This window comes from Arachis ipaensis, chromosome B1, assembly GCF_059453495.1.
Source record: "Arachis ipaensis isolate K30076 ecotype BB chromosome B1, ASM5945349v1, whole genome shotgun sequence".
Classification (NCBI taxonomy): Eukaryota; Viridiplantae; Streptophyta; class Magnoliopsida; order Fabales; family Fabaceae; genus Arachis; species Arachis ipaensis.
The window spans coordinates 67,229,827-67,239,266 of record NC_142436.1 but is presented as its reverse complement, the minus strand read 5'-3'; the positions used below and the strand labels follow the sequence as shown (position 1 = coordinate 67,239,266).

Sequence of the window (9,440 nt, the reverse complement as noted above, 5' to 3'; positions counted from 1 at the left end):
TTGATTTGAGTTTTGGTTCAGAAGAAATCAAGCTTTGAAAATTAAGTGTTCATGAAAGTTTCTCTCTTTTCTCTCTTGTTATTTTCGGCCAAAATGATAAAATGAGACAGCCTTGGAGGTCTTGGGGGTGTAAGGTGAGTTTTGATTGGTTGGCTTGGAGGTGGATTAAAATAATATTAAAATATCTCAGGTGTATAACTACTAAAACTAGGTGTATCGGAACACTTGTAAAAACATCTCTAAAAATTATTTTCTGAGCTACTAGCATAAATGACACTAGTAACATATTTATTATGAGAATAAAACATGTATAATGAGTCCTTAGCATTGCTAAAGTCATCAGAGAGTGCTGGTGCTAAGCTGCACCAGTAAACCGTAAACCCGGTTAAACCGATTTTCTATTTTTAACTAAAACAGACCAGGTAACCTTATAATATCATTCAAGTATTTTTTAATACTAATATAATGATAATATTATACTATTATCTCTCTCCTCTTATAAATCGAGTCCGGTTTGTCAAACTGAGACTATTTACGAAAAACCGAATCAAAACGCCTAACCGATACGGTTCAAAAACTAGGTTCTTCGTGACCGCGTTATCGAACTTGTCTCAACTAAGGTCCTGAGTTAAAGATAATATAATGACAATGGATTTAGATGCTTGATGATACAGAAGAGATGTTCCCTTTACTGATCTTTCGGAGAAATCCGTGTCTTCAGAAAAGATCTCGCGTACTCGAAAATTAGGGTTGTTACATACGCGTGGGTGATTTTGTGGCTTGGGCACAGTGCCCGCACCAGGCCAGCACAACTTTCAGCCTGACACCTCTTTATGCCGATTTGTAGGGTCACGCGTACGCGTGGGTGATGCGTACGCATGGAAGGCTGATTTTTGCAATTGACGCAGACGCGTCAGGGACGCATTCGCATGGGCGTGTTTGTGCCTGAGGCACGCCTCCAGCCACGCTCCCGTACAACTCTCTGTAAGGTTTAGCGTCGCATGTGACGCATGCGCGTGGTTCACGCGCATGCGTGGGATGCGCTTTATATATATATGCAGTATGCAGAATGCAAAATGTAGATGCTGATGCAGATATTATAAATGAACACTAAGAAAAATAGAATAAAATAAAATTAAGAATAAAACGAAATAAAATAAAACTAAGACTGAAAAAGAAAGATTATACCATGGTGGGTTGTCTCCCACCTAGCACTTTTAGTTAAAGTCCTTAAGTTGGACATTTGGTGAGCTCCTTGTCATGGAGGCTTGTGCTTGAACTCATCCAGGAATTTTCACCAATGTTTACAATTCCAATAGCCTCCGGGATCCCACACTAGTTGCATAAATCCTTCAAGCAAGTTAAAGCAAGTGGCAATGCCCCAAGAGTGTTGATTGCTAGAATGAATTCCGGGGTCCCAAATCTTGCTTTGCACCCGTCTTCTTGTTGATCATCATTTTTCCACTTGGGTGGTGAACAGTCGGAATTCTTACCGAGACATCCAAACAATTTCCTAGACCCATTCAATTGAGAATTATACCAACCCTTATACTTCAATTTGGAGCATGCAACCATATTGAACCTTGCATGACAACTCTGCCCATCCGTCTCAAGCAAAGCATATTCAAGTGGGCTAATTAAGCTTAGAGATGAAAAATTTACCCACTTGAATGAAGGAATGGACGGTGATGGCTTTGGGGGAGAGGTCTCCAACAACCTTGGCAAGGTGATCTCCAGCTCCATTCCCTTGGGCTCTTCTTTGACAACTTCCACCTCTTTGCAAGCTTCTTCAATATCAACCTCTTCCTCTTGGTAGCTTTCTTCCAATTCAATCTCTTCTTCATTGTTCACCAAGGGCATGGGAGGTTGTGCTTCTTCTTTAATCTCCATTCAAGTCCAATGAGAGATGATTCAAATGTAGATAAGAATTCATCAATGATTGAATCCATCTCTTGATCATCCCCTTCAAAGTCTTCAACCATGATATGCCTTGGAGGTTGTACACCCTCCTCAACATCAAATTCAAACTCCTTAGAAGGGGGTTCTATGACTGGGCTTTCCCATGGACATTCCGCATCTCCTAAGTCTTCAACCAATTCTTCTTCTTCGATAATTCTGGCTTCCTCCAATTATTCCAATACAAAGTCATGCTGCTCACTATCCACCGGAGTTTCTAGTGTCTCCTTCATGCTATGTTCTTCATTAGATTCTCCACATGAAGCCATGGGGGTTCCTTGAGTGTCCGAACGTCGGGAAGCTAATTGATTTATCGCTTGCTCCAGTTGATGAAGGGTTGCATGAAATTGGTCTACTATTTCCTTGAGGCGAGCCTGTGATTCTTGGGTCGATAGATATGGACATGGTGCATATGAAAGTGGTGGTTCTTGGGAGTAATTGAGTTGGAATTGGGGTAGATAAAGGTTAGGGTCATATGGTGGTGAATAGTTGTAGGTGGCTTGTGAGTATGGTGGTTCAAAGCTATGTTGAGGAGGTGGTTCATTGGCATATGATGGGGCTTGTTGGTAACTACAAGGGGGTCCACCATATCTATCATCTTGGTATGCACCTCGGAATGGCTCTTGACCATAGTAATTTGGTGGAGGTGGTTTGTCACGAAAGGGTCCACCATGACCATTGTCTTGGCATGCATTGTAGAATGGTCATTGTCCATGGTATCTTGGAAGGTGTTGTTGCCGAAAGTATTGATCAGATCCTTGATGAGCAGATAATTTATACGCTTTTTGACACTGTTTTTAGTAGGATCTAGTTACTTTTAGGGATGTTTTCTTTAGTTTTTATGTTAAATTCACATTTCTGGACTTTACTATGAGTTTGTGTGTTTTTCTGTGATTTCAGGTATTTTCTGGCTGAAATTGAGGGACTTGAGCAGAAATCAGATTCAGAGGTTGAAAAAGGACTGCTGATGCTGTTGGATTCTGACCTCCCTGCACTCAAAGTGGATTTTCTGGAGCTACAGAAGTCGAAATGGCGCGCTTCCAATTGCGTTGGAAATTAGACATCCCGGGCTTTCCAGCAATATATAATAGTCCATACTTTGGCCAAGAATTGACGACGTAAACTGGCGTTCAACGCCAGCCTTCTGCCCAAATCTGGCGTCCAGCGCCAGAAAAGGATCCAAAACCAGAGTTGAACGCCCAAACTGGCACAGAAACTGGCGTTCAACTCCACAAATGGCCTCTGCACGTGCTACACTTAAGCTCAGCCCAAACACACACCAAGTGGGCCCCGGAAGTGGATTTATGCATCAATTACTTACTCATGTAAACCCTAGTGACTAGTTTATTATAAATAGGACCCTTTACTATTGTATTAGACCATCTTTGGATTACCTTATGATCCTTTGATCACGTTTTGGGGGCTGGCCATCTCGGCCATGCCTGGACCTTCACTTATGTATTTTTAACGGTAGAGTTTCTACACTCCATAGATTAAGGTGTGGAGCTCTGCTGTTCCTCAAAGATTAATGCAAAGTACTACTATTTTCTATTCAATTCATCTTATTTCGCTTCTAAGATATCCATTCGCACCCAAGAACGTGATGAAGGTGATGATTATGTGTGACGCTCATCACCATCTCCCCTATGAATGCGTGCCTGACAAACATTTCCGTTCTACATGAATTAAGCCAGAATGAGTATCTCTTAGATCTCCTAACAGGAATCTTCGTGGCGTAAGCTAGAATGATGGCGGCATTCAAGAGAATCCGGAAGGTCTAAACCTTGTCTGTGGTATTCTGAGTAGGATTCAATGATTGAATGACTGTGACGAGCTTCAAACTCGCGAGTGCTGGGCATTAGTGACAGACACAAAAGGAGGGTGAATCCTATTCCAGCATGATCGAGAACCGACAGATGAATAGCCGTGCCGTGACAGGGTGCGTGAGCATATGATTCACTGAGAGGAGGGGATGTAGCCACTGACAACGGTGATGCCCTTGCATAAAGCCAGCCATGGAAAGGAGTAAGACTGATTGGATGAAGATAGCAGGAAAGCAGAGGTTCAGAGGAACGAAAAGCATCTCCATTCGCTTATCTGAAATTCTCACCAATGATTTACATAAGTACCTCTATCCCTATTCTATTATTTATAATTCGAAAACCACATAACTGTTTTATATCCGCCTAACTGAGATTTACAAGGTGACCATAGCTTGCTTCATACCAACAATCTCCGTGGGATTCGACCCTTACTCACGTAAGGTATTACTTGGACGACCCAGTGCACTTGCTGGTCAGTTGTATCGAAGTTGTGACAGACTGTAAAACTAGATCAGAGTATCTGGCCTAAGAAGCCATTACCAAAGATCACAATTTTGTGCACCAAGTTTTTGGCGTCGTTGCCGGGGACTTAATTGTTCCTGTTTGGCGCCAAGAATCGTCTGAGATCCCAATCCCGGCAACAACACCAAGTTTTTGGCGCCGTTGCCGGGGATTGTTTGAGTTTGGACAACTGACGGTTCATCTTGTTGCTCAGATTAGGTAATTTTCTTTTTATTTTATTTTCAAAAATTTTTCAAAAAAATCTCTAAAATTTTCTCATCTGTTTTCGACAAAAATAAAAATGTTTTCAAAAATAAATTATTCTATGGCTTCAAAATTTTTAAGAATGAATTCTAGTGTTTCATGAAATATGTTGAATCATATCTGGCTGTAAAGCCATACCCAAACTACTTTGGGATTGGTATTCAACTAATCACTCCAGCCCATGTAATTATATGTTGCAGCCTGGCTGGCTGTAAAGCCATGTCTAAATTCATTTGGACTGAGGCAGCAATTTGTTATCAAGAGCAAGTTAGTTGGAGTTAATCCACCTGCTACTGTTTCTGATCACCTGCTGAAGCTTGGCTGGCCATTGGCCATGTCTAGTGTTTTGGACTGGAGCTTTCTTTGAAAGCTTGGCTGGCTAGTGAGCCATGTCTAATTCCTGGACTGAAGCTTTAGACTAACATGGCAAGATTCCTGGAATTCATATTAAAAATTTTAGAATCCTTATTTTTTCTTTTTTTTCATATAATTTTCGATAAAAATCCAAAAAAAAAAATTTAGAAAATCATAAAAATCAAAAATATTTTTTGTTTCTTGTTTGAGTCTTGAGTCACATTATAAGTTTGGTGTCATTTGCATAAGCATCTTGCATTTTTTTTCGAAAATATCATGCATTCATAGTGTTCTTCATGATCTTCAAGTTGTTCTTGGTAAGTCTTCTTGTTTGATCTTGATGATTTTTTGTTTTCTGTCTTTTCATGTTTATCATATGCATTTTTGAATTCTTAGTGCCTAAGCATTAAAGAATTCTAAGTTTGGTGTCTTGCATGTTTTCTTTGCATTAAGCATTTTTCAAAAATATGTTCTTGATGTTCATCATGTTCTTCATAGTGTTCTTGGTGTTCATCTTGACATTCATATCATTCATGCATGCATTCATTGTTTTGATCTAAAAATTTCATGCATTGCATAATTTTCATGTTTTTCATAAAAATTTCAAAAATCAAAAAAAAAAATATATATATATATATATCTTTCCTTTTTTCTCTCATCAAATTTGAAAATTTGGATTGACTTTTTCAAAAATTTTTAAAATCAAATTGTTTCTCATGAGTCAAATCAAATTTTCAATTTGAAAATCTTATCTTTTTCAAAATCTTTTTCAAAAATCAAATCTTTTTCAAAATTCTTAGTTATTTTCGAAAATTCCAAAAATATTTTTCAAAAATCTTTTTCTTATTTTTGTATTAAATTTTCGAAAATAACATAAACAATTAATGTTTTGATTCAAAAATTTGAAGTTTGTTACTTGTTAAGAAAGATTCAAACTTTAAGTTCTAGAATCATATCTTGTGATTTCTTATGAATCAAGTCATTAATTGAGATTTTAAAAATCAAATCTTTTTCAAAACTAATTTCTATCATATCTTTTCAAAAATATCTTCTTATCTTATCTTTTTCAAAAATATCTTTTCAAAATATCTTTTCTAACTTCCTAACTTCTTATCTTTTCAAAATTTGTCTCAACTAACTAACTAACTTTTTGTTTGTTTCTTAACTTTTTCAAAACCACCTAACTAACTCTCTCTCTCTCATTTTTCGAAAATATCTCTCCCCTTTTTCAAAATTTCTTTTTAATTTATTAATTATTTTAATTTTAAAACTTAATTTTCGAAAATTACTAACAATTTTTCAAAAACCATTTTCAAAAATCACTAACTCCTTTTCAAAAATAATTTTCGAAAATTCCCTCCTTCTCTCTCATTCTATTCTATTTATTCATTCATATCCTAACATCTCATCTCACATCTCTTCCATTCGTACAGTTGCATTTCTCCCTTTACATCACATTCTTTGTCCCCTCCTTCTCTTCCACTCACAAAGGGATCCCTATACTGTGGTATAGAGGATCTCTATTATTATTATCATTTTTCTGGCCATTCTTCCTTGTCATATGAGCAGGAGCAAGGATAAGAACATTCTTGTGGAAGCAGATCCAGAACCTGAAAGGACTCTGAAGAGAAAATTAAGAGAAGCTAAAATACAACAATCCAGAGATAACCTTTCAGAAATTTTCGAACAGGCAGAGGAGATGGCAGCCGAAAATAATAATAATGCAAGGAGGATGCTTGGTGACTTTACTGCACCTAATTCCAATTTACATGGAAGAAGCATCTCCATTCCTGCCATTGGAGCAAACAACTTTGAGTTGAAACCTCAATTAGTTTCTCTGATGCAGCAGAACTGCAAGTTTCATGGACTTCCATCTGAAGATCCTTTTCAGTTCTTAACTGAATTCTTGCAGATATGTGATACTGTTAAGACTAATGGAGTAGATCCTGAAGTCTACAGGCTCATGCTTTTCCCTTTTGCTGTAAGAGACAGAGCTAGATTATGGTTGAATTCTCAACCTAAAGACAGCCTGAACTCTTGGGATAAGCTGGTCACGGCTTTCTTAGCCAAGTACTTTCCTCCTCAAAAGCTGAGCAAGCTTAGAGCTGATGTTCAAACCTTCAGACAGAAAGAAGGTGAATCTCTCTATGAAGCTTGGGAAAGATACAAACAGTTGACCAAAAAGTGTCCTTCTGACATGCTTTCAGAATGGACCATCCTGGATATATTCTATGATGGTTTATCTGAGCTATCAAAGATGTCACTGGACACTTCTGCAGGTGGATCCATTCACCTAAAGAAAACGCCTGCAGAAGCTCAAGAACTCATTGACATGGTTGCTAATAACCAGTTCATGTACACTTCTGAAAGGAATCCTGTAATCAATGGGACGCCTATGAAGAAGGGAGTTCTTGAGGTTGATACTCTGAATGCCATATTGGCTCAGAACAAAATATTGACTCAGCAAGTCAATATGATCTCTCAGAGTCTGCATGGAATGCAAGCTGCATCCAACAGTACTCAAGAGGCATCTTCTGAAGAAGAAGCCTATGATCCTGAGAACCCTGCAATAGCAGAGGTAAATTACTTAGGTGAACCTTATGGAAACACCTATAACTCAACATGGAGAAATCATCCAAATTTCTCATGGAAGGATCAAAAGCCCCAACAAGGCTTTAATGATGGTGGAAGAAACAGGTTTAGCAATAGCAAACCTTTTCCATCATCAACTCAGCAACAGACAGAGAACTCTGAACAAAATGCTTCTAATTTAGCAATTCTAGTCTCTGATCTATCTAAGGCCACTGTAAGTTTCATGAATGAAACAAGATCTTCCATTAGAAATTTGGAAGCACAAGTGGGCCAGCTGAGTAAAAGAATCACTGAAATCCCTCCTAGTACTCTCCCAAGCAATACAGAAGAGAACCCAAAAGGAGAGTGCAAGGCCATTGACATAAGCGCCATGGCCGAACCTGTGAGGAGAGGAGAGGACGTGAATCCCAAGGAGGAAGACCTCCTGGGACGTCCAGTGATCAATAAGGAGCTTCCCTCTGAGGAACCAAAGGACTCTGAGGCTCATCTAGAGACTATAGAGATTCCATTGAACCTCCTTATGCCCTTCATGAGCTCTGATGAGTATTCCTCTTCTGAAGAGAATGAGGATGTTACTGAAGAGCAAACTGCCAAGTTTCTTGGTGCAATCATGAAGCTGAATGCCAAATTGTTTGGCATTGATGCTTGGGAAGTTGAACCTCCCTTGTTCATCAATGAACTAAGTGATCTGGATCAACTGACATTGCCTCAGAAGAGACAGGATCCTGGAAAGTTCATAATACCCTATACCATAGGCACCATGCTCTTTAAGGCTCTGTGTGACCTTGGTTCAGGGATAAACCTCATGCCCCTCTCTGTAATAGAGAAACTGGGAATCTATGGGGTGCAAGCTGCTAAAATCTCACTAGAGATGGCAGACAGCTCAAGAAAACAGGCTTATGGACAAGTAGAAGATGTATTAGTAAAGGTTGAGGGCCTTTACATACCTACTGATTTCATAGTCCTGGATACTGGAAAGGAAGAGGATGAATCCATCATCCTAGGAAGACCTTTTCTGGCCACAGCAAGAGCTGTGATTGATGTTGACAGAGGTGAAATAGTCCTTCAATGGAATGAGAACTCCCTTGTATTCAAAACTCAAGGATCTCCCTCTGCAACCATGGAGAGGAAGCAGAAAAAGCTTCTCTCCAAGCAGAGTCAACCAGAGCCCCCACAGTCAAACTCTAAGTTTGGTGTTGGGAGGCCACAACCAAACTCTAAGTTTGGTGTTGAACTCCCATATCCAAACTCTAAGTTTGGTGTTGGAGAGTCTCAACAAAGCTCTGCACATCTGTGAGGCTCCATGAGAGCCCACTGTCAAGCTATTGACATTAAAGAAGCGCTTGTTGGAAGGCAACCCAATGTTTATCTAATTCTTATTTTTATTGCTTTTCATGTTTTCTTAGGTTCATGATCATGTGGAGTCACAAAATAAACAAAAAAATCAAAAACGGAATCAAAAACAGCAGAAGAAAAATCACACCCTGGAGGAGCATCTGTCTGGCGTTCAAACGCCAGAACAGAGCATAGTTCTGGCGCTGAACGCCCAGAATGGGAGCATCCTGGCGCTGAACGCCCAGAACAAGCATGGTTCTGGCGTTCAACGCCAGAAATGGCAGCAAATGGGCGTTGAACGCCCAAAATGGGCACCAACCTGGCGCTGAACGCCCAGAGTTGTGTGCAAGGGCATTTTACATGCCTAAATTGGTGCAGGGATGTAAATGCCTTGACACCTCAGGATCTGTGGACCCCACAGGATCATCTCAGGATCTGTGGACCCCACAGTATCCCCACCTACCTCATCATCTCTCTTCCCATTCATGATCATCCCTTCTACTTTCCATTTACCACTCACATCCATACACCCACTACCTTCAAAAATTCAACATCTCTCTCCCACCCAATCCCACCCATATGGCCGAATACACACTCCCATCCATCTCCTCCATA

At 39.6% G+C, this 9,440-nt stretch overlaps 1 non-coding gene across 1 annotated transcript; it reads right to left on the bottom strand.

Annotated features, from left to right (window-relative positions):
* Positions 1–6,993: 6,993 nt before the first annotated feature.
* On the bottom strand, positions 6,994–7,101 carry LOC148576908 (small nucleolar RNA R71). The gene has a single exon (XR_015904167.1). It is a non-coding gene; the product is annotated as a small nucleolar RNA R71 (small nucleolar RNA).
* Between the last annotated feature and the right edge of the window lie 2,339 nt (positions 7,102–9,440).